This window comes from Canis aureus, chromosome 6, assembly GCF_053574225.1.
Source record: "Canis aureus isolate CA01 chromosome 6, VMU_Caureus_v.1.0, whole genome shotgun sequence".
NCBI classification, from domain to species: domain Eukaryota; kingdom Metazoa; phylum Chordata; class Mammalia; order Carnivora; family Canidae; genus Canis; species Canis aureus.
In genome coordinates this window covers 71,153,078-71,179,006 of record NC_135616.1, presented here as the reverse complement: position 1 = coordinate 71,179,006, position 25,929 = coordinate 71,153,078, and the positions used below count along the sequence as shown (strand labels likewise).

Sequence of the window (25,929 nt, the reverse complement as noted above, 5' to 3'; positions counted from 1 at the left end):
ATCATGGAGTCTGCTGGAGATTCTCTGCCTCTCCCTCTGCCCCTCCCCCTCCTCTCTCTCTCTCTCTCTCTCAAATAAAATCTTAAAAAATAAAGAGGTACTATGGGACTTTGGAGAAGTTATTAAACCTCCCGAGGCCTTAGTTTCTATACCTTTTCAGTGAGTGGATCAAAGAGATGGGCTCTGGCCTGGAGTTAGGAAATGAGTAAGGAGGGCCCTTTCAGGTTACCTGTGCTTGGGGTCACTATGGATCCAGGGCTGCATTTTCAACTTGAAGTTTCAGAAACAGCATTTTTATCATTTCACCTGCAAGGGACTGATTCACATGGATTCAAATCGGACTAATGTGCTGGCTGGACCCCTGGTCTGTTCACTTTCTCTGTGTAGAAGGGAGAGCCCATTGCACACAGCCTGCCTTCCTGTTGGTGGACAGGGCCATTCAGAAGCAAGGCCACCCAGGGAGGAGAGAACTAGACCAGCAGTAGGATCTTCTGTGGAGGGAGCATTTCTATTCTCTCTCCTAGGCTGTGAAAGTCTCCTGCCTGTCTTTGCATACACTCTGCCCTCCTGCTCCTGAGTTATAATCTCCTTTGCCACCAGTTACCTTTTCAAGACCCAGATCTGGTCATTGCAAGATACACATCCACCACCGTCACCCCAGCCTCCAATCCTTCAGAGGCCTCCCAGTGTTCTGGGAAGAACCAAACTCAAGTGCGTGGGACTGAGTATGGTCTGGCCCTGGCTGCCCTCCCCAGCCTTAAGCCATCACCTAACAGGACTGGCCTTTCCAACCACCATGCTCCCTCCTGTGAAAAGTCTTCTGGACGCACTGTTCCCTCTGCCTGGGACACTCTTCTGTCCCCCTTTCCCCGCTTTAGCTCTTGCTCAAGGGCTGTTTCCTCAGGGAGGTCTTCTCTAACACCTCTGACCAGGTCAGATATCTCTAGTGCAAGTTCTCCTGGCTCCTTGGCCTGATCTTTCGCGGCACAGAACAACAGTGCAATTAACATTTATTTGCGTCAGTATTTGGTTAGTTGTGAGCTCCATGTGGGCAAGGGCAGTGAGTGCTTTTGCTCACCATTATATCCCTAGACATCCTGGCTCAGTAAGTATTTGTTGAATGAATGAATGTTAGTCACTTTACTCAAGCTTGGTAATTCATGCATTCAGTCAACAGAACCCAAACATTGAACACCCATGGTTCCCTACCTACACTTGAACATGAGAATCAGAGCACCCTTTCCTTCTGGACAGTGTAGGGAACACCATGACGTTGTCTTATTAATTAGCTCACCTTCTTTGCTTCAAGCAGACTTTTACTACGATATTATCTCACCCAAGATACAATTAATTGGGTGAAACTGGGACTCAGGCTTGAAATCTGCCCTATGATAACATTCTAAGTACTCACAGTTTTCAAAGCACCTTCTACATTCCTTCCTTAAGATACAATGATGACTCTGAAGTTTGCCGAGTGGATCCTACAGATTATGGACTGAGATTCCAAGATAGGAAGAAATGTGCTCAAGGTCCCATGGCTTGTGAGGCTCTAATCGCACCAAGAACATGTTTATTTTTAAGTTCATACCCAAATTGTGGGGGGACACACCTAGTCTGAGGCTCAAAGCCTAACATGCACTCACTATTACAGGTTCTAGCATTTGTCTCACTTCTAAAAGTTTCGGTTCTATAATTTTCTGATTAATTTGTAATTACTATAAGGACCAAGGGGAGGTGGCCTACTTGTGAGTGACATCTCCTTAACAGGTCACTGCAAAATCTGATGCCCTAGGGGTGTGTTCCAAAATTGGGTCCTGTTCACACATCATTCTGTAGAATGACTTAGTTAATCCCTCTGTGTCTGTCCACTCCTTTCTTTCAATTTCTGTAACAACTTAGATGTCTTCCAAAGGATTAACAGTGAAAAACTGACCCTCTCCTGAGGTGCTTTGGTAAAAATGCAGTTTTTGATTCAACAGACTCAAGAAGAGCTATAGCAGAGAGTGAGATGTGGCATTTCCAACAAGCCCCCTTCAGAAGTCCGATGTTGATGGCCCCCAGACCACACTTTTGAAGACAAAGGTATTAGAAAAAAAAATGTTTTAACCCTGGAAGAATATTACATGGAGTTGAGATAGTCTCCTCAAACTGAAAAATGTTTTAATTTTACTCGTTAATTTTCTATTCACCTCCCATAGTTGTAGTTGCATGTTATTTTGTGATGGATGCTATTGCTTCCATATTGAAAACTTTTTAATGAATCGAATGTTTTATCCTCGTAGGAAAGCACTCCTTAATTAAAGTTAACCAAATTCTGGGTGTAAATAGGCATTTCAGGATTTGCTTTCACTGTGGCAGAAAAAAATAATGACTCTACAGCTTTTGGAAACATTTCAATATTCTGACCAACATTGGTGGCTGAATAATAGGTGGGGCTGAGGAGTCAGAGTATAACTGGGGGTCCCTTGCACTCAAACCATCTATGATCCAACAGGGAATGCTGTTTCTTCAGGCGTCACAGATCAAATATCAGAAGGAGACTAAAAGACTCAAAATGAGTAAGGGAGTCTTTAATATTCAGATTGTACAGGAGCAGCAATAGTCACCAACAAGAGTGGAGGAGATGTAAGACTACCCGGTCTGCTGAATCCGGAGGAAGAGAACAAAGATCTAGCTTCACGGTAGCTACGTTGATGACCATTCCCATGAGTCCTTGTTATTGACTTTATTTATGCTTTAAGTTGGCTTCAAGGCTTCTTCCATCATAAGGTCAGAGTTGGCCATCTCTTAACCTCAAGAGAGATATCCTTCAGTCCCCAAAGTGCCGTTGTCTTAAAAGTGACCACAATCAAAATTACGGGGATTGCGTTTCTAGGCGCTGCTCTGGTGCCTTCCAGTTTGAGAGCAATCCTTTAATGGAAAAACCTGTGTCTGCTAAACTGGGGCAAATGGAGATTGTCTTTTCCCTCAGTTGCCTCCTGGAATGGCACCTAGGAGGATGGCAGAGCTATGTCTAATGGAAAAGGGAGTCTGGCTCCACATGTTGGGATGAAAAGAAAGATGAGCTATTAAGTAATCCTCTCTGTTTCTGTAGCAAGCTCTGAACTCTAGGCCTACATCTCTCTCAAAGCAATTATGTGAGCTCTCCTAATAGGCTTCCCACTCCTGCCCTCCTCCAAGCTACTTAACACAATGATTTCTGATCAATATTCCCATACATCAATGCTCACATGATGCTCTTGCTGAAAACACTCAGTGGCTGCCCATTGCCCACAGAATAGGGTACAACATTTTATCCGGTATTTAAGGCACTCTGCACATGACCTTAACTTGTTTATCCAAACTTATCTCTCACTCCTCCTCAACGTAAGCCCATCACTCAAGCCAAATTATCTTAATGCTTCCAAGTTAGTTAATGGCTCCATGCTTCCATTTCCTCAATGTGGACCAAAATAATAACTTATCTTATTGGGTTATTGTGAATTAGGTGAGTTAATAAATTATAAGATGCCTAGGACAATGCCTGGCACACGGAAAGGGCCTGTAATGGGGTGGATGGTGGCCCTCCAGAAGATGTGCCTGTGTCCTAATTCCTGGCAACTGCGAATGTTACCTTATTTGGAAAAGGGATCCTTTGAAGGTGTAATTAAGGATCTTGAGATGAAAAGATCATCCTGGATTATCTGAATCCGGCCCTGAATCCAATGACAAGTATACTAATAAGAGACACATGGGGTGACTAGACAAAACAGAAGGTCATGTGAGGGTGGAGACAGATTGCTAAGGAATGCCAATAGCCACCAGATGCTGGAAGAGGCAAGACAAGAAATCTCCTCTAGAGCACGGTTTTGCCAACACCTTGATTTCAGACTTCTGCCTTCATAAGTGTGAGAGAATAAATTTCTGTCATGTTAAGCCACTATGTTTGTGGTAATTTGTTATGGCAGCCACAGGAAACATATATGGGGCCCATTATATCCTGGCCATTACTGTCACCAATTAATCCCTAAATGTACCTTTTCTTTTTCCTCTCAGCATCATTTTTTATCTCACTGTTCTCTTTAAGTGTCTAGCATAGTACCTTGCAATTAGAAAACAGAATAGGTATGTATTGAACAAAATATATATTAAAAGAGAGAAAGAGGGATGCTTGGGTGGCTCAGCAATTGAGCTCTGCCTTTGGCTCAGGGCATGATCCTGGAGTCCTGGGATCAAGTCCCACATTGGGCTCCCTGCATGGAGCCTGCTTCTCTCTCTGCCTGTGTCTCTGCTTCTCTCTCTGTGTCTCTCATGAATAAATAAATAAAATCTTTATAAAGAAAAAGAAAGAGAAAAAGAGGGAGAGAGCAAAAGAAGAAGGGAAGGAGGAAGGAAGGAAGGAAGGGAGGAAGGAAGGAAAGTGGGCCGACCCCTACTACTTACTAGGTGTTATATACCCACAGTGGCTTTTCCTGATTGTCCTATTCCATAAACGCTAGCATACAGTGACATGAACAATCATTTGATACTTGTTACCTGCTGTCCTGTGATGTACCTTTGTGTGTCTCTCTCTTCCCAAAGTCTCTTGAGAACAGAGATTATTTCTTTTCTCTCTCTGTATCCTTAGGGCCTAGTAAGTAATTCAAATCTGTGGCCATAGTAATAATCCCAATGTCAAAAGCTGTCCACTAACCTGTTACTCGTTCTAGAGTTTCCCCAAGCCCTAGCATTTATCATATCCTTGTCAATGCTAGCCGTTTTCTCCTTTTGTCAGAATTCCTTGTTTTGATTGGTGAACCCCTCAACTGCAGGGAATCGGCTCAGCCTTAATCTTCTCGCATCTAATGACAATTATTCTCATGACTCAATGCAGGTCATTCCTTTTTTTCCCCCCTACACAGTTTAAGAATACCACTTGCTAATGTGATATCAGATAGACTTAAAAAAAAAAAGTCTTCTTATTTGTATATATTTTCAAATTTAGAAAAAGTTTCAAGGGACCCCCATATACCTTTTACCTAGATTCACCTGTTAACATTTTATCACATTTGCTTTAGCATTTGCCCTCGCTCTCTTTTCTCTCTTAAACCATGTGATGGTAAGCTAGATACATCAGGATCTTTCATCTCTAAATATTATATACATTGCCTAAAAATAGGAATATTCTCAACATAACCACAGTACGTTTACCGACTTCATAAATTTACATTAGTACTATCCATATTCCAATGCTGTCAGTTGGTCTAATAATGTCTTTCTTAAAAAGATTTATTTATTTACTTGAGAGAGAAAAAGAGAAGATAAAAAGACCATGCACAAAGGGGGAAGGATAGAGAGGGAAGGGAAGAGAGACTCCCAAGCGGATTCAGCACTAAGCGCTGGGCCCAAATTGGGGCCCAATCTCACGACTCTGAGATCACGACCTGAGCCAAAACCAAGAGTCAGTCACTTAACCAACTGTACCACCCAGGCACCCCAATGTCTTTTACAGTATTGTCCACATTCCGCCCGCCCCCCCCGCCCCTGCCACCTTATCTGCAGTATCAAGTCTAGGGTCACGCTTACATTTGGTTGTCTTCTCCACGTTAGCTTCCTTTAGTTTGGAACATTTTCACAGCCTTTTTTTTCTTATGATGTTTACATTTCTTAAGAATAGTTTCCCTCACCTTTTTTTAAAAAGATATTTTCATATTACATTTCTCTGATGTTTTGTTTGTACATTCTTGGCTGGAATGTTGCAAAATTAACATTTTGTCCTTCTCAGAGTATCATAGCTGGAGGCACATAATGTCCATCTACCCTTTACTGGTAATGTAAATTTTTCTCACGCATCAAGGTGTTGTTCAATTTTCTCTACTGTATAATTATTTTTTTTCCTCCCTTGAACTAATAAGCAGTCTTTGGGGAGATGCTTTAAGACCATGCAAATGTCTTGTTTATTAACATTTCTCCCTTAGATTTAGCATACATTGATGGTTCCTACCTAATCCCGTCTTTATGCTGATGATTGCCAAATGGATCATTTTCCAGCTCCAGCAATCTCTTCACCTTTACCAGTTAATCCTCAATATTTTACTTCTGTGCCATCTATCTATCTATCATCTATCTATCTATCTATCTATCTATCATCAGTAAGGCAACTCATGAATCCTACTTTTCAGTGGTTTATAATTCATCATTGTACTTAATTTTGGTGCTGAATTTGTCCTAGACTCAGTCAGTGGGAACCCTCTTCAGGCTGGCTCCTGTGTCAGATAAATATTTAATTAAGGTTTCTGGATTTTTATTGGAAGATAAAACACAAGATTTTAATAGTTATTCTATGCACCTTAGCATAGTAGGAGAGTATGTAGTACAGTAGTAAAGGGTTTGGAATTGACATAGATGTGGAGCCAATTCTGGATTTCCTATTTACTGGCAATGCTTCTTGGGTAGGTTACTTACTCTATGCCTCAGTATCCTCACGGTAGCGTGATAATATTAGAACCTACTTCACAGGGCTGTTGTGAGAATTAAGTACGATAATGTATGTAAGTGGCTTACAACTCTATACAAGTGGGCTAGTGCCATTATTAAATTTCCCCCTATGACAGCTTGTGCAGGGTCTGGATTGTATCAGTTGCTACTGCTGCTTCCCACTGCTAAAAGACACTATCCAAAAGCTACTGCAAATTCCTATCTATCTAGCCGTTTAAAATGCATGTCAAGGAACTGAATTGTTGAGTATTGTGGGTCCCCAGAAATCCAGAGATAATTTAGCCCCGCTTTCCTTTTGTTGATGATGAGGAGTCTGAGACCCTGAAGGGTTTGCTGGCTGCAGGTCACTCAGAAGAGTGGAAGAGCTAGGAGGGCTGCTTGATCTTCAACTAAGTGCTCTGAATGCCATTCGCTATCTCTACCACCATCAAGCACAGTGTTCATTTGGTTTCTTTTCCCAGTCAAGGGCTATTATTCAAAGCATCAGTGGGAAAGCATCTCATTTTCAGCATGACTCATCCTTGTTCCAAGATTACCATGCTCCACTTTCATTCTTTGCCTCCCACTCAGTTTCACATCCAGTGGGAGCCTTGAGAGTCGGTGCCCCCCACCGCGCCCTGCTCTCCCCCCTCCCCCGCCGTGCGGTCACCTTCCTGCTCAGCCTGTCCCACCATCCTCAGATTCCACTGGCCACTTTTGTTGGACTCTGGTTTAAGAAAGGCATGTCTTCCCGAAATACCACCCTGATCTATGTTGAAAATAGAATAAAGAAATATACTTAAGTTGCAGCAGACATACAGGGACAAATGCTTGTCCATATGCTTCCGACATTCCATTAAGGTCCAAGCATTACAGCAAAAAAGCACGTATTTCTGGACATCTATACTTTATTTCAACCTCCTCCAAAAGAATTTAGGGGTACTTCTGATGTGTGGTGATGTTGTGGAACAAAATAGAAATGGGAATACACGTGTCATTGGCTGACGCTTGGGGGATCTTTTTATTGTGCCAAGATTTTCAGTTTTGTGCTGTTTTTGGAAACACGTTCTGACCTGTATAATTTGATCCTCACTTACATCAAAATGCTAGTAAAATACTGAAATATTTACAGATGGAATGATATGATGTCTGGGATTTGCTTCAAAATAATCCAGGATGTGGGGAAAAAGTGGATGAGGAGATAGGTAAAGCAACATTGACCATGAATTGATAAAGTTTGAGGCAGAGTAATGGGTACATAGGGCTTCTGCACCTTTTTATATGATTCAAGTGATCTATAATTAAAAGTTTTAAAATTAGGGGCACCTGGGTGGCTCAGTTGGTTAAGCATGACTCTTGATTACAGCACATGGGCTCACTCCTCTCAGGGAGTGAGATCTCGGCATGGGTCATGGGGCCTGCTTAAGATTCTCTCTCTCCCTTTCCCTCCTCCCTCTCCCTCTGCCCCACCCCTGCTCTCTTTCTCTCTCTTAAAAAAAAAAAAAAAAAAGCTTTAAAATTGGTTTAAATTCTCATAATTTGCTTTTTATTCCCTCCTGCCACCTCGTTTATTTCTTTTTGTTTGCTTATTTCTTACTCTGCTTCTCCCAAATCTGCCATTTCTTGAAAGCCAGCTCAGGCTATGCACTTTAATAAAAGCTTCCTGACTACTTTTATCCACTTAAGCACTACCACCCCTTAGCACTTAAATGTGGATTGCTTTGCGTGAGTCTGAGTTAGTCTTGTGGTCCGACTAACCTGGACACTTGTGAAGGACAGACACTAAACCTTATATTTTGGGGGTATACCCTACACTGCCTGGCCTAAAGCTGGGTTCAGTCAGTGCTTCCTATCTGATGGACATGTTCGTTGGTGGACTGGAAGAGATATGTGTGAGAAGAGTTCTGAAAGGTGACGATGTAAAGAACAGGCTGTGTATTTGCTGAATTTCTTTCTTTCTTTTCTTTTTTCTTTTTTTTCCTCTAAAGCTCTTCTGCATAGTTTTAAATATCTCATTTTACCCTTTAGGAAAAACTGTCTTACGAGAAATTCTTCTCCCAGTTGAAGCATTTCATGTCAGGTAGTCATTCGAGAACAATCAGTGCAAATGCTAGTGGATAGTTTACCCCCAAAAGAGACTTAATAAAATAAAACTCGATACATGGAATTAATCTGGGAGCTCTGCTTCTCCTCCCACTGCACTAATTGAAGGAGGCAGTAGGGTGGGAAAATATCAAGAAGAAAATGTCAATTGTTAGCTTTCAAAATTTTGCCTGGGGAGCCACATAAGAACCGTCTCATTTTCGGCTTGTCCCTGCTGGTTTAATGCAGGGCGAGAGCCAAATTCAAAGGGAGTCTCATTGAGCCGCCGTTTGCTTATTAGTTTCCTCTTACACACGGGTCTTTCCAAATGCTTAGAACTAGTGCTTTTCCAGACCAGGGGAAGAACCACCGCAAAGTTGGAAAGAGTCCAAGGAAAGTTTCTCCATCTTTCTTCTCCCATTGGGAAACACAGGGAAATCATCCCTGCAGCGAAGCCTTCTCCCATCTGTTAGTCCCCCTGGGAAGGAGACTCCCCAGCATCCTCCTGGATCAGATTTTACTTCAATAATAGCCCCAGGAGGAAATAGAGACATCCCTCCCCATCAACCCAACCAGAAAGCCTGCCCCCTGCAGTTGCCAATGGTCATGGATACTTTCCCTCAACATCTTCTGCACTTGTATTCCCAAAGATTTGTCTCTCAGCCTTCTCTTCTCCAGGGAAAATAATCCCTGGAGAGGATGGATCAGGGGATTACAGCTCTCTGCCCATTCAGGCAGAGCACAAAAGAGCCAAAAATACAGAACAGTCTGCCTCTGCCTGCTGGAGTTTCCCACAGAGCCTCTCCAAGTGGGTCTTTCAAGACTTCCCCAGAGCCGACTCTTCAATCGGCCAAGTGAGGCCTCGCAGGCAAGAAGCACTGCTCTCTCCATTAAACACTGGTTGGGAAGGTAGAAAGAGTAACAGCAAGAGAGAGTTTGGTGAGACTTAAGGAGGAACTGTGGGGACCAAGCAGTTGGAGGCATTCTGAAGCCTTTGCCCCCAGACAGTCATTAGTCTTGGACGGTTTCATTGTTCACCTGCAGCGAAGCAAGTGAACCGAATGACCTCTTGAAATCCCTTCCAGTTATAGTGTCCTTTGATTCTAGAAACCCAGCAAGTTTTCCTTCTGCTCTGGTTGTACTCTGAACTCCGTGTGAGTGACCTTGGCTGAGCTTTAATCACTCAGTCTCTAGATTTCCTCAACTGTAAAACACAGGTGGTTGGAATGGGTGACAAGTCCAAGTGTCCAGGACTCGTTGTCGCCAGATTTCTGCTAAACAAGGTAACATTTTTGAGATGGATGATAATGGCGCGTGGCTCAGCTCCTACAGACAGGCCAGGCGTAGAGAGTTTGGGTAGATGTTTTCCAGAATATCCAAAGAATGTTTTCCTCCAGGAGCAATACATTTTGGTATTCTTTCAGGTGTGCTATGAGTAAGAGGGACTTCTTTTTCCAAAAGGGAGCTCTGAAGCAGCTTGTATTTCCCTTTCCCCAACATCCTGAAATGCCTTCTAACTACAGGATGAGTTAAACATAAATGTGATGCTGGGTAGGCACTATCTCTCAACAGATACTTAGTTCTTGATTGACATTGTAGGGTCCATCTACTGCCTTCATTGAAAATGCTCACATTCAAATTCAGTGGCTTTGGGAGAAAAGATGACAAAGGACAGCGGCAGAGAAGCCCCTCTGGGAAGCTATAGCAGAGGCTTTGGGCTGACCATGACTTCAAGCCCCAGGGTTTGTAAACAAGCAACCACAACCACAAACCACAGGGCATTAAGAGTCAATGTGCAGCAAACAGAGGGAGACATGTGTCACACATTTCCCTATCTTGTCTACTACAGTGGAATACAAAGGGCAAGTGGCCTTGTTTTTGAAAATGAAGGACAGATATGTCTGGCAGCTGTTACCCAAATGGCAGGTTTGTCTGTTTGGCAGTGGAATAAATCACTGAGCAGTGTTCCCCAGCACAGACTGGAGCCACACTCCATTCTTCAAGGTAGGCACATGGGTAATTGAGGATAACCAGCAGTTTGAGTAAGAATACCTATTTCTTTGTACTTTGACTTGTATAGTAAAAAGAACACTGGGTCAGAGTCAGGAAACTCGAGTGCTAGGCCTGGCTCTTTGGCAGATGGTTATTGTCACCTTAGACAAATTGCTTTATCTCTCAAAGTCTTAGTCTTAGTTCCCCATCTGCTAATTGAAGGACTAAACCGTGATTATTCAGAGAGTGGGGCCCCACCCTCGACCTCCCAAAGCAGCCTCTAGAAGTGGAGGCTGGACGAGTGATGTTTGCAAGAGCTGCCCACAAGATCTGATGTTCACACCAGAAGAACTACTGGATTAAGAGGTTGGTGAATTCCATGATTTTCCAAGATTGAGAAGAAAGAAAAAAATTTGGTAGGTAGCCCTATAAAGTTGACAGTCTATCATTTAGCTGCATTTAGGGCACTCAATCTCCAGGTGTGCCGGGGGGCTCACTGCTCATGTGTGCAGTTTTTTCAGGTAGTGCTTGGGTTTGGTTCGGAAAGTTTATACTGTGTAATGAGAATGCCAGTGTTCTCAAGCCTTGAATACGTTAAAAAATAATTAGGATAATTCTATAATTACCAGACATGACTTCACTGAGTTACCCTTATTCTAATGGAATCTGCTGAGGATGCTTATTTTCCCCTTCTGGAGATGTGATCTACAACCTCAAAAATTCTCTAAAAAGGACTCCTGAGAACTGTCCAGTTGAGCTACACTCAGCTCTTCTTATTCTGAGTACTTTCCTTAGAAGGTCTTGTACACATCTGTGGGTTGAGAATGGTAATGAAATAAAGGTAGCATTTGGCCAGAGAACCCAGGAAGGCCCAGATCCTGGGCTCTGGCCAGCAACTCCTCACCATGAGGTCCTCAAAGGAAATCCACTCTCAGAGGACAATAGCTGATAGCAAAGACTGACTCTGAGACACATGCCCTGAGCCCCAGTGTGGAGTCCATGGTCCAGGCTGGACGGAGCTCATGCAGAACCCCTTTGACTTAGGCATGAGGCAGCTTTTTTTCTCTTTATCCTTTTCCCATAAGTCACCCCCGAGTCCGGATTTCACTGTGTCCAGCGGAGAGGCATGTCCAAGCAACAAGAAGAGAGCACAAGCAGCATGATGGACACCAGGGCAAAAGAGCATTTGTGTCACCACCAAAAGCACTACCCGCCTGCCCACCCCAGGCCTCCCAGGTGGGGGCAGCTGTGGCCTTTTTGACTTGAGAGACAAGTGGAAGAGTCTAAAGAAGAATACCAGAGAGTCAAAGAGAAGGCAGATGTTACTTCTCCAGCAGGAAGGAGTGTCCAAAGAGAGATAAAAATGCTGGCCCACATTCTTCTTAGAGGCAGCTGGCAAGTTCTCAGGAAGAAACTCAGGCACTCCTAAGGATCTCTCTCCGGGGTTGAGTTCCCACTGAGTGTAGCCCTCCTGGTTAGGGCAGAGATTGTGCCATTCTCCCCTGTGTTCCTAGAATTAGCAGAGTGGCTGGCATATTGTGAGTCCTAGGTGTTTGTTATGGACTGCATGTCTTGTTCCCCTCAAAGTTCATATGTTGGAGCCCTAACCCCCAATATGATAGTATTTGGAGATAGGGCCTTTGAGAGATCATTAGGGTTAGATGAGGTCACAAGCGTGGGGCTTTTATGATGGGATTGGTGCCCTTATGAGAAGAGACACCAGAGAGCTTGCTTTCTGTCTCATGCACACAGAAGACAGGTGAGCACAAGATGGCGGCACCCGCAAGCCAGGAGACCTGAGAATGAAGCCTATCTTGCTGGCAACTTGATCTTGGACTTCCAGCCTCTAGAGCTATGAGATACATTTTTGTTGTTTAAGCCACCCAGTCTGTGGAATTTGGTTATGGCAGCCCGAGCTGACAGTGCTCAATATATTGTAATGGAATGATTGAAAGTTGGCCAAATGAGGACAATTTTGCTTTCCATGGAGCTATAGCAGGATGTATGCTATACATCCACATCATCGAGATACAAAGGATGTCCAACTCAAACAGTCTTAGGCAAAAATGGAGGATGTATTGGTTTGAGTAACTGAAAAGTCCAGAGATGAATCTTTGGGCACACCTGGATTGAAAGGCACCAACACTGTCCTCAGAAATGTGTCTTTCTCCATCTCTCTGCTCTGCTTTGTTGTGTTGGTTTCATACTCATACTCAACAGCATTTCTCCAAGCTTATTTTTGATCAACTTAGCAACCCCAGTTAAAACATAGCGTTGCTTGGGGTGCCTGGGTGGCTCCGTCGGTTAAGCATCTGCCTTTGGCTCAGGTCATGATCTTGAAGTCTGTTGGGACTCCAGGCTCAGCAGGGAGTCTGTTTCTCCCTCTGCCCCTCACTCTGCTCATGTTCTCTCTCTTAAATAAATAAATAAAATCTTTCAAGAAAAGAGAGAACATTGCTTTTCCAATTTCCAAGAACTTGGCAACAGAAGTTCTGCGGTTGAATCTCATGAATACACTTGGGACATATGTGTCTCCTGAATGCCTCATGGCCAGAGAGAAGGGAAGTGTCGACAGATTATGTGCTCCTCTACAGGGTTTGTGGGGCCAGCCTCACAGACCCTCATGGCCTCAGGAGAGGGAAGGAGGGCTCCCTAAGGGCAAACCAGGCCCCCTTACCTGAACAAGGGGACTAGGAAATGCTCAGGCAAAGCACATATAGAAACAGTAGGTGTCCAACACAGGCAGTATGTGACTCTCATGGATTAATAGGAACAGCGAAACTGTAAATTAAGATTTTGTTTGTAGATGGCTATTAAGGTTAATTTTGAAGTTAATTATTTTGCTTTAATTGAAACAATTAGAAATAAAATGAAAATATGCTTGAGATTTAATCAGGATGCTGAATTTCATTCTAAAGACTTATCTAGGGACACCTGGGTGGCTCAGTGGTTGAGCGTCTGCCTTCAGCTCTCAGGTTGTGATTCCAAGGTCCTGGGATTAAGTCCCATATCATGCTCCTTTTTTTTTTTTTAATTTTTATTTATTTATTTGTTTGTTTGTTTATTTATTTATTTATTTTTTATAATAAATTTATTTTTTATTGGTGTTCAATTTACCAACATACAGAATAACACCCAGTGCTCATCCCGTCAAGTGCCCCCCTCAGTGCCCATCACCCATTCACCCCCACCCCCTGCCCTCCTCCCCTTCCACCACCCCTAGTTCGTTTCCCAGAGTTAGGAGTCTTTATCTTCTGTCTCTCTTTCTGATATTTCCCACACATTTCTTCTCCCTTCCCTTCTATTCCCTTTCACTATTATTTATATTCCCCAAATGAATGAGAACATACAATGTTTGTCCTTCTCCAATTGACTTACTTCACTCAGCATAATACCCTCCAGTTCCATCCACGTTGAAGCAAATGGTGGGTATTTGTCGTTTCTAATAGCTGAGTAATATTCCATTGTATACATAGACCACATCTTCTTTATCCATTCATCTTTTGATGGACACCGAGGCTCCTTCCACAGTTTGGCTATTGTGGACATTGCTGCTAGAAACATCGGGGTGCAGGTGTCTCAGTGTTTCATTGCATCTGAATCTTTGGGGTAAATCCCCAACAGTGCAATTGCTGGGTCGTAGGGCCCACATCATACTCCTTGCGGGGAGCCTGCTTCTGTGTCTGCCTCTCTCTCTGTGTGTCTCTCATGAATAAATAAATAAAATCTTTAAAAGAAAAAGGCTTACCCAATTGTATCTTTTTATTTTTCTTCTGGTTATGTAAGCAATGCTCATTATATTTTTTTTAAAGAAAATATAGCAAACTATGAGGAAGAAAATAAACATTCCCTATAATCCTTAATATATTCACTACTAAAGTTTTTTCTATGCCCTATCAAGCTGTTTTTCTATTTTATATATATGCTATACGTTGTACAAGCTATTTTATAGAGTGTATTTTAAGGAATATGTTTGAATGTTAAATATTGTTTCATGTTTATAAATATCTAAATCATCATTTTTAATAACTACATAGTATGACACTTATTAACAAATTGACGGATATTAAGATTGTTTTGAGTCTTTCCCTATTATAAACAATGCTCCCATGGGCATCCTTGACCATACAGCTTAAATACTTGTGAGAGTATTTCTCTATGACAAATTCCAGAAGTGCACTTTCTGTGACAAAAGGTACAGGTAATTTTAATTATGATGCATACCGAAATGGGCTGTTTTTGTCTTTTGCCAATTTTTAAATTTTATTGTTGATTCATTAACGTTCTTTACATATTAAGGATATTATCTTAGGTTGAGTTCTCCAGAAATAGACTCAGACAAATTATCATGGGGCGTGGTCTTGGGATCAATACCTAAGAAGGAGTGAAAAAAAGCAGGATTGGGCTAAAGACCTCAGTCAGCTGATTCCATGGGGAGCTGTGGAGCTAATGGAGCAGACCCTTCATAGATCTGCATTGAGGCAAGAGGGGGGCCTTTTATAACCCTTTAGTGACAGGTCACTGGATGAGGGGTATCCCCAGGGATTGGGGATGACCAGGTAGAGTGACTCTTCTTGGGTGTGAATAGTTGAGGAGAAGAGGAGCCCAGCTGTGAGCTCCGAAGACACCCACACACCTGACCTGACAACTCGGGGGTTGACCTCAACACTGAAGGTAGGACCTGATTGGCACATCCCAGCAGCCACTACACATATCTTCACCCATTATCCATGTTGCAGATGTTTTTCCCACTTTGTCATTTGCGTATTGACTTGTTTATAATTATTCTTTGTTGTACTGAGTTTTTAAGATGTTCTATCCAAAGCAATTTTTTTTTCCCCTTTCTGGTTTCTATCTTTTGAATCATCCTTAAAAAGTCCTTCCTCACTCTAAGATTAATTTTAAACATCTGTATTTTCCTCTGCCAGTCTCCTTTTTTGTTGTTGTTCCCACTTAAGTCTTTAATCCTTTTAGAATTTGTTTTGATTTAAGCAGGTATCTTTTAGAATGATAAAGACCAGTTTTCCCGACACCATTTATTACATAATGCATCTTCCCCCCCAAGGATTTGAAAATGCCAGCTTTAGCAAAACTAATGAACAATACATACTTCATTCTAGCTTTCTCTGATGTCCCTTCGATCTGTCTATACTTGTGCTCGTGTAACACTTGCTTACTTTATTTCATTTTTTAGTTCATAGACTAATTTTTCCCAAATGCTGCCTCTGTGCAGTCAGATCTCCTCTGTCTTCTAACCCCTGGCACCAATTATTATTTCACCTTTCCTAGATATTATACAAATGGAATCATAGAGTATGCAGCCTTTGGAGTCTGGCTTCTTTCACTCAGCGTAACGTCCTTAAAATCCATCCGTGTTGTCGCCTGGGCCAACGGTTCCTTCCCTTTTACTGCTGACCAGCATTCCACTGCATGAATGTGCCACGGTTTCTTTATTCATTTCCGGGCTGTGGGACATTTGAGTGGCTTCCAGCTTCTGGTGATGATGACTCAAAGTGCTGTAAATATTCGGTGTTTGAGTGAACCTAGGTCTTCATTTCACTTAGATGATTACCTAGAGGTGGAATTTCTGGTGCATACTTTTTAAAAAAATTTTTATTTATTTATTCATGAGAGACACAGAGAGAGGTAGAGAAATAGGCAGAGGGAGAAGCAGGCTCCTCGCAGGAAACCCAATGTGGGACTCGACCCCAGGACACTGGGATCATGGCCGGAGCCAAAGGCGGATGCCCAACCACTGAGCCACCCAGGCATCCCATCTGGTGCATACTTTTAACGACCACAGATATATCTGAACGTTCATAATGTGTATGAATAGGGAAAGGAAAGCGGCTGTCTCATGACCTTATCACTCTTCATCATCTTCTCTTTAGAATATTTAAGTGGAGTTGCATGAAATTTGTTGATTAATCTGTGTAGAAAGTCACCTATTTTTAAGTCATGATACTTTTTAACAAGACAAGAAGTTCCTAAAACTGAATTGTGAGCAGCTCAAGTATCTGATAGTTTGTGATTTTGCTAATCCTTCCTTTACAGGCAAGGGCAAGTAGTTTGTAGCTTCAATTGATTTAGGACCAAGTGGTTTGTTTGCTTGTTTGTTTATTTTTTAAAGTTTCTATTTATTTATTCACGAAAGACACAGAGAGAGAGAAAGAAAGAGAGGCAGAGACACAGGCAGAGGGAGAAGCAGGCTCCATGCAGGGAGCCCGACGTGGGACTCAATCCCAGGACTCCAGGATCACGCCCTGGGCTGAAGGCAGTTGCCAAACCACTGAGCCACCCAGGGACCCCTGTTTCTTTAGTACACAAGGCATCAAGACCCAGGGGGGCCAAATTCCTCAGTCAGGCGAGCACTCTCACATGAAACCAGTGGGCAGAGGTCCGTGGCCTCAGGTCACCAGAAAATCACAGGTGATCCTGGGAAACACTATTGTTGTTCTCAAGAGCAGTCCACCCTCTAGAATCTTCTCATTCTGGCACATAGTTCAGGGTGATTTTGGGGTAAATGGATCCCATTAGGATGCTGGAATTTCCAGTCTTGTCTTGGAGACAAGCTTACATGCAGGCATGAAGACATACGGCTCTCCAACTTCCTTCAATAGTTACTTCCAATATGTATCAATCCTCACCATCTGCATGTCTAACCAAAAACTTGTTTTAAACACATTTTAAACACATTTCCTCTTAGCCTTTCCTTGAAACGACGCTAGCACACTCTTGCAAAACTAGAACTACTCGTTCACAGCCAGCCCTGGGCAGGGCTTTCATCAGGGTAGGCGATTCCAATTATGTTGTTTATCCACTTAGGCACAGTGCGTCTCAGCCACCTCGGGGACTTCCTTTTAATTTGTTTGTCTCCCTTTGTTAATTGGATAAGCCCAGTGAAATGAGGTGTCTCTCATGGAAGTGCCTGCAAAGAGGAAGTCCCTGCAAATTCACCCACATGGCATCCTCCCTGGTTTGCCAAGAGTAAAATGGTACGCAGAAGGATGCTGTCACTCTTTCACACGGGGCAAAGCTCAGCCCCTACTCTGTGCCCTATGTCAGGGAAGAACCTGTTCCTTTTAAGGGCTCACGAGGTGCTCTGGCTTCCCAGCTTTTTGACCCACCCCATACAATGGTGATCCATCTACAGCATGACTTCCAAGTAGGACATTTCTTCAGTCATCTTCCATTTCTAGCTAAGTTGAATTGAGCACCTACTTTGCACTGGAAATAAGACAGTACCTGTCATTCAGGTCATCATTTATGGTAGATCGGGAACCATGCTTTGGAGATTAAGGATGAAGGCTCTGCTGTCAAGCCAGAAGGAATCCAGATTTTATGGAGACTACAGCTAACACAGTTTGGGGGCCTCTTTAAGAGAGGGTGCCTGTGTGGCTCAGTGGTTAAATGATGCCTGCCTTGAGCTCAGGTCATGATCTCAGGGTCTTGGGATCGAGTCCCATACCAGTTTTCTTGCTCAGTGGGGAGTATGGAATGTTTCGATAATTTTACCGATTTTAATCCCTTTCCTTCTGCCTTTCCTTTCCACTCATGCTCTCTCTCTCTCTCTCTCTCAAATGAATAAGTGAATCTTAGAAAAGAAAAGAAGAAAAAAGAAAAGAAAGAAAAGAAAAGAAAAGAAAAGAAAAGAAAAGAAAAGAAAAGAAAAGAAAAGAAAAAAAAACATAAAATTATGACACAGAACTAGGCACAGGGCCTCACCAATGCAAGACTCTGAAAGCTCAGCTCTCTGGTTTCTCAGAGGCTCCCCTTCCGAGCCAGGTGCACTTAGATTTAAAATCCAGTTGTGGGATCCCTGGGTGGCTCAGTGGTTTAGCACCTGCCTTTGGCTCAGGGTGTGATCCTGGAGACCTGCATGGAGCTTGTTTCTCCCTCTGCCTGTGTCTCTGCCTCTCTCTGTCTCATGAATAAAAATAAAATATTTTAATAAAATAAAATAAAATCCAGTTGCGTGATCTTGGGCAAATGACTGAATGGCTCTCTGCTCTTGTCCTCATCTGCAAACAATTTTGGAAAATGGCAAGATGATAAAATATACCTCCTAATGGTATTGGGCCAGCTCCAAAGATGAGGACGGAAACATTTAGCCCTGCGTCTGGTCCCGTGATAAGTGCACAATAAATGTTAGCTATTATTAGGAGTGTCATTATCATTATGAGTTTTCACCCAGTAGGATTGCATCACCACAAAACTGAGCTTCCTGAGCAGAATTTAGGAAGGAGAAAGGGAATGAAGTCCAAGTTTGCACATCTGTGCTAACCTCGCTTGTCTATGGCACATACATGTGCGACCGTGAAGCCCAGCCCCACGGTGTTGCAAGCACACCATGTACAGCAACCGGCAGGCGTCCCGCCTACTGCACTGAATGTCTTCTTGCCCCAAGAGCTGATTCATTCTGAGGTCATAAAGCATTTATCTTCAAAAACAGTATATTAATATCCGATTGTGCAATTAAACCAGACCTGTCTAGTTTTGCTTTCCTTGACTGAAATATGTTCGTTCAGCATAAGTGAGAAGGATAAATATGAACAAGTTTTTTTTTTCAATGCATGAGGAGTAGATGGGTGATAATAAAACAAGAAAGGCCATTTGGAAGCTATTAAGTTACATCCTTTGTATTTTCATAGCACATTCCTCGATTTTGATGCCGTGATGTCCCTATAAAGTAGGTAAATATGTACTTCCGTATTACCAACTTACAGATTTTTAACTTGGCATTCTAACCATATTTTCCTTCTTCTTCTTCTCCTCCTCTTCCTTCTCTTCTCCCTCCTCCTCCTCCTCTTTCTTCTTCTCCTTCTTCTTCTTCTTCTTCTTCTTCTTCTTCTTCTTCTTCTTCTTCTTCCTCTTCTTCTTCTTCTTCTTCTTCCTCCTCCTCCTCCTCCTCCTCCTCCTCATCCTCCTCCTCCTCCTCCTCCTCCTCCTCCTCCTCCTCCTCCTCCTTCTTCTTCTTCTTCTTCTTCTTCTTCTTCTTCTTCTTCTTCTTCTTCTTCTTCTTCTTCTTTTAAAGGTCAAAAACTCCCCCACCTCCTAAATATTCTCTATCTGAAAGCCCGTTATGGACATCAACCCTGAGAGTCAATTTCTCACCCATTTCTCCCTCTGGGAGACAAGGATAGGGCAAAAGGAAAATTAATTGATAAACAACTTATCAGAGAAGACCACTGTTACTTTCTCCCTTTGAAAGTTTCTTTTCGGGCAGCCCTGGTGGCTCAGTGGTTTGGCGCCTGCCTTTGGCTCAGGGTGTGATCCTGGAGACCCGGAATCGAGTCCCACGTTAGGCTCCCTGCATGGAGCCTGCTCCTCCCTCTGCCTGTGTCTCTGCCTCTCTCTCTCTGTGTCTCTCATTAATAAATAAATAAAATCTTAAAAAAAAAAAAAGAACGTTTCTTTTCGAGATCTCAGTGCATTTTGAAGCCCGAGATATCTGAAAGTCTAATAAACAAAATACAATTATGCTTCAGTTAACTGGGATCAATGGCAGCTCCATGGGGTGGTTGGGAGGAGGCAATGATTTAATTATCCTATAATTTCCAATGCTGCCTCTAGCCATGCCAAATAGCCATACAATCTGAGCAGAAACAGCGTACTTGCTGTGTAAACATGATTGCAAGACAAGCTTCCAGCATCCCTTCCTAACAGACTGCTGGCCCTTAAACTCCTCTTGTGTAGAAACTCTGACTAGCAAAGCAGGCTAGAATGTCCTGGTAATAAAAGTTAATTGGATTATCTAAAGGTTAACCAGAAAAATGTATTGTTTCAAATTTGTAGTAAAAAAAAAAAAAAAAGGTTCTTAAGATGTATTCATTCAGTTCCTGCCTTAGCAGATACAATGATCCTGATGTAAACTTTCATGACACAGGACCAAGTCTTAGAGCCCAGCCCAATGGCAGGAGCAGAGGAGGCTTTTTTTTTTTTTTTTTTTTTTTTCAGAGGAGGCTTTCAATAAATGTTTGATAATGCAATTAACTAATGAAGTAGGGAGTGGAAAAAAACAGCATTGGACTTGTTCAATATTTTTCTTGCCTTTTCTTTATTTATATAACTGACATGAAGCATAATTACTAGAACATGACAAAAGTATATGATTTTAAAAAAAATAGTCCAAAAAATAATAAAAATAAATAAAAATAAAAGGTTCCATTGCTTGGACTCCATAAGCTTTCAAAGCATCCCTAGTTATTTATAATCATTTAAAGTCATCATTCTTTTAGAAGAGATATTGTTTTGTAGAAATATTTACACTCAAGTAAACTCCAAAGATGTCTCAGGTGTGAGAAAAAGAAGTGGGTAAACTATCTAATTCATCCATTCATTAAATATTTCTTGAGCATCTGCTGTGTGCCAACCTCTCAGGACTCATTGGTGAGCGGAACAAACATGGCCTCCGCCCCCACAGAGCGACAAATGAACACAATATAAACATAATTACAACTTGAAATTAGATTCCAATAGGGACACAAGTGGGAGGGGGGTTCATTTAGTTTAGGAGGATTGGACAGTTCTCTTTAGGAATGTCAGTTAAGTGAGACTTGCTACAGGAATAGGAATTAGGCCACAAATATGGAGACTATTCCCCACAGAGGGATCAGCGTATGAGAAGAACATGAGGGAGAAAGGAACCTAGTACATTCGGGGAACTTTACAAAGCACACAGAGAAAAAGCAGTGAGGCAGGGCCAGTGCAAACAGGCCTTGTGGATCTTGTGGCTCTTCACTGCCTCCAATGCTTCTGATCCCCCTTCGTCCTCCCCAACAGCACCCCCAGTAAGTTCCCTGGAGCCTCAGGTCCAGCAGCCAGACACTGCAGTGTCAGAGGCTTCAGGGGATGCTGATCCCACCCCTTCCCACCCCCACCCCCTGTTTTAAGAAGCCGCTCCCCGTTGGTCTAAGCCAATCAGGCATTTTATCTGGTGAGTCTTACTGGGCTGGGGGTGTGCACATGATCTAAAGTGGCCCAGTCGGATTGCAGAGAGAAGCTTAGTGTCCTCAGCTAAAGAGCAGGTCACTCTCTTCCACCATTCTGGTTACTCAGCCAAGGGAGGAGTCAACTCTTGGTTGGAGCCGGTGCCCAGTGGGTGCCCAGTGCGGCAGAGCAGAGAAGTGGACAGAACGTGGTTCCCAGTAACATCACCGAGCTGCTGAATCAGTCAACTCCACAGCCTGCCCGAAGTCCCCCATATTTCCTTGTTGGTTAAGATCCTTGAATTGGCCCCTCCCTTGGATTCTTTGGACGTTCCATCTCCGCTCTCCTAGCTCTCTGGTAAACCACTCTCTCTCTCTGCCGGGTCCCCTTACACCTTCTAATCTATAAATCTCTGCAAGTTTCCTCTGAACTTCTCTCTGCTCTTTCTCTCTGGGAGCTCTCACCCTGTCCCATGGCCTCCTTCTTAAGAGTCTGCTCACCAAGTGTTGGCATTCCCTTATGACATCTCTAAGTGATGGTCCAGCTTGAATACCTACAATGAATTCACTGGCAATACAAATACATTCCAACATGATAAAATTTCTCTTTAGAATCAGCAACTATTCCCGACTTCCTCACTTCAGAAATAGTTGCTTAAATTGTATATGGAGAAGCCAGAGGGTGTCTGGCAAGACCCACAAACAGGAAGTACATGCAGAGAGCTGACAGCCTTCAGGGCTCCTGGCAGCTGCTCTGGGGCTCACCCTCGGACCCCATACCTGCCATCTGTTACATTCTCCGTATCGTGCACACTGGCTTCCTCTGCTCCTTGGCCCATGTGGAAGAATGAGGCCAGTAGCACGTCACCAGCTGTGCCAATCCCATCTTTAACCTCCCAGAGAGAGACAGACATCTAATTTTCAGTTCTACTGCCAAGTTGAGGAAGAGTTCTCATTGGCCCATCTTGGGTCAGGTGCCCCTAGACAGGGTTGTGCATTGGCACGGTGGCTTCACGATAACCATGGAGGGGTGGGGAGTGGGGGTGCCCAGAAGGAGGGAGGGGTCCATTCCCAGAAGTGAGAAGAGTGCCAGGCTGCCCACACCATGGGGTGCCAGGACAGGGACCCTTTCCTATGAGTGAAGGGATGGCTTTCAGAGAAGGCAGTTAAAGAGTGGGGTAGATATTCTGAATTTTCACCCGGGTCAGAGGCCTTGGGGTCATTTTTTACTCCTCCCTTGGCCACCATCCACCCACTTCCTTAGTGTCTAATATGACATAAATTCCTATTACTTCCTCTTTTGGGATTCTTTCTAGTGCCCCCCCCCCCTTTCCCTTTTCACTCTGGTTCCCTGGCTCATAGTTCAGTCCTTACTGGCCAGCCTCTCACATTCTATAATAACCCCCCCGGCTTGCCCGACCGGCCGCTCCTCCAATCCATTCTAAAGTCACACTTATCTTCCTAAAATACCACCTCATGAGGTTATATCACAGATCTGAGAGTCTCCCATTTCACTTTGCTGTCGAGAGAATGAAGTCGGATCCCTTTGGCTGGCTGCTCAAGACTGTCCCCAGCTGTAAGCAGTGTTGCTTATTGCCTTCTCAACACCTGTGACCTCCAAGGTCTTTCCATCAAGTAAGTCTCCCAGTCATGCACCCTAGTATGATTTTATCTACCCCTAGCCTCAAGAGCAGGGCTCAACTGGCATAAGCCATCACCCTGGCCCTAGTGACTGCTTCATTAAAAGCCTCTGAACTAGGTCCGCACCAGCCAGCACATTCTCCAGGCCAGTGTCATTGGCTCAAGGGATGGCATGTGAGCCCAGCTGACCCACCAAAGTGGACCGCAGGACTTGTGCTGGTCAGACCGGGGCACAGAGGCTCTTTCTCCTCTGGAACCTGAATAGAGAAGCGAATAGCCTAGGGGCTGCTACCAGCCATCTGCATTTCCAAGAATAGCTGAAAACAGGGCAATTTGCCTAAAAACAATTTTCAGAAAGTCAATTAGCTAAAAGCCAGTTTCTGAATCAAATTAAAAATATATGCATTTTCATTGACTGTTTTAAAAAAGAATATTTCTTAAATGATGTTTTTGGCACACTGGTCATTTGGCAGATTGACCTAAAGCCAGGCCAGTGGGTCTAGGATGATGCTTCCTTCAAAAAAGGCATAAATGCAAGGTCCTTGCTGTGTGGCCTTTGAACCCTGGATTGGGCTTCTACTGAACTCTGCTGCACCTGCTGACTTTTCCCAAACTCGAACCAGTCTGTTCCCATTAGAATTTAAATTGAGTTTGGTTGGATTTCCATTGATAGTGGCCATTGATATCATCCTGATACAACGAGTTATCTTTCTGCATATTTCCAAATTCTGACCCAATCATTGGCTCCAACCAACCAGTCTACTCGCATCTCCTCAGATACTCCTCATGCCTTTCCAGCACCATGACTGTCCTCTGGGTGCTCCTTCCTCCAGCCCCTCTGCCCCTTTAACGTCCTCCTGGCCTCCCAGACAAGAACCTGTGTCCTCTCCTCGGGCTGATACAGCCCCGTGGTCCCTTCCTTCTCCGAACTACAGCCCCACTTTCTCGGTCCCAAGAGTCAGACTGACTTAAGTTCCTTTAGAAGGTCGTTCAGGAGTTCCTGAGGCAGCTCCCAGGCTTGCTCCTTCTCATCTCTCCTCAGGAGCCTCCTGGTTGCCTCTGCGTGCTGTTTTCTGATCTGTGTCTCCTCGGGTCCCGTCTCTGTGAATGGCAGCCTCTCAATCACTGTTGTGTTCTTGTAATGTCGGGGTACACGTGCCCCCATGTCCTCACTTCTGCCTCAGGATGTCCTTTTCAGCTTTTTCTCCCTCAGCCTGTGTCTCGTTTTCTCCATGGGCCCAATCCCTGGTTGGCCAATGGTAGGGCCTGTCACTAGGCCAAGTCTTCATCCCCCATCCAAGCACCTGTGGTCTGTTGGTGGCTTGTGTAGTCTCCATCAGTCTGTCCCTTCCACAGGATGGAGGGAAGGAAGTCTTGGCCATCTAGAAATGGACTGTGGGCCCGGCAGGACCGGTCTGGCCTTTCAGGAAGCAGTACCACCCATTTGGCCATCAATCCTATACCCCATTTGTGTGCCGCTGTACTAGATTATATAAAGTGTTATTTATCACCTAAATTTGCATGTGCTTGTTGCTTATCCATTTAACTAGATTATAAATGTCTTTAACAGTAGAAGTGAAGGTCCTAAATGTCTATAATAAAATGACAATAGTTATCAATATATCAGTTATATCTAGTAACTGCCGATCCAGTTATCAGAATTAGTATCAACCCGTGCTCTGTGCTACATGAGAACAACAGTTAAATAGCCACTGAGCATTCACCGTGTACCAGGTACAGTTCCAACTGCTTTATTAAAAAAAAAAAAGACCCTCAGTCTAAGCCTCACTCTTACCTCCATTTACAGATGAGGAAGTCGAGGCCACGTCACACCTGCAGTCAGAGGATCCTCATTGGAACCAGCCAGTCTGATTCCAGAATCTGTCCTCCTAGCACATGGCTCCCCTCCAGCTGGTGCTCGCTACATGTTTACTGTAATTGTGGATACCCTGCCGAAAAGGAAAAATACTCTTTCTTTGTGCTGGGTTAGTTCTCACTGGTCTATTTGTTCCAGGAAGACCTGCTCTTTGGCCAAAAGCCTCTCTTTCACAGTTGGCAAGTGAATGCCAGAGGAATAGTCACAGAGCAAAAGACACTCCATTTTCAAACCCAAAACTCCCTCTTGGCTCAAAGCGAGTTCATTAGCCAGATGCCCCTCCCTTCCCCCATGGTTCCCTGGCACTGCTTTGCGGAAATCTGGATCCAGGGGCCGTGTGCAAGGTGGCTTCTGGGGGCTTGAGCAACTGTTAGACAGACGTGCGGGCGGGAGCGCCAGCCGGGAAATCATGTCAGCTGTTTCCATCTTCCCTTCTTGCCGAGCTCAGGGGGGCAGAGGAGGCTTGTCCCCACCCGGATTCCCCCCCCAAAATTATGTAGAAGTATCCTGGAGCTGGGCCAGGGCTCTTCACACCCCCAACAGTCAATTTTTTGTCCCCAGTGACACTCCCCCAACAGGGTGACTGCACCTCCCTGTTGCTAGGGCTAGTGAAGCAACAGGCTAAGGGCTGTGTGAATGTCCCCAACCCTGTCCTGAGCAGAAAGGGCAGGTTTGCTCACTTTAAAGATGGACAGAAGAAGGCAGAGGACATTTGGGGCCACGCAGGTCTTGCTGGTGTTGGGGGTGAAGTGAGGGGAGCACCTACTTTCTCTGTCAAGGCCTCCCCCCTTCTCTGCCTCTCTTCCCAGCACCCCTGTCCCAGCAGGCCAAGTTTCCCGCTCGTTCCCCACAAACTCTTCCTTCAGGGTCCTCCCAGCACCCCCCCAGGAGGTAGAGCCCCAAGAAGAAAAGGGAAGCCCTGGAGGCTTAGAGCAGGGATGGAGGAGGAGCAGCCTCAGCTGGAGCCTGATGGCA

General features: G+C 44.0%; 1 long non-coding RNA gene across 1 annotated transcript; it reads left to right on the top strand.

Moving 5' to 3' along the window:
• The first annotated feature begins 9,986 nt into the window (after positions 1-9,986).
• Positions 9,987-25,057, top strand: LOC144316364 (uncharacterized). Its single transcript, XR_013382297.1, has 3 exons — positions 9,987-10,521; positions 22,965-23,072; positions 24,886-25,057. It is a non-coding gene; the product is annotated as an uncharacterized LOC144316364 (long non-coding RNA).
• The last annotated feature ends 872 nt before the right edge of the window (positions 25,058-25,929 follow it).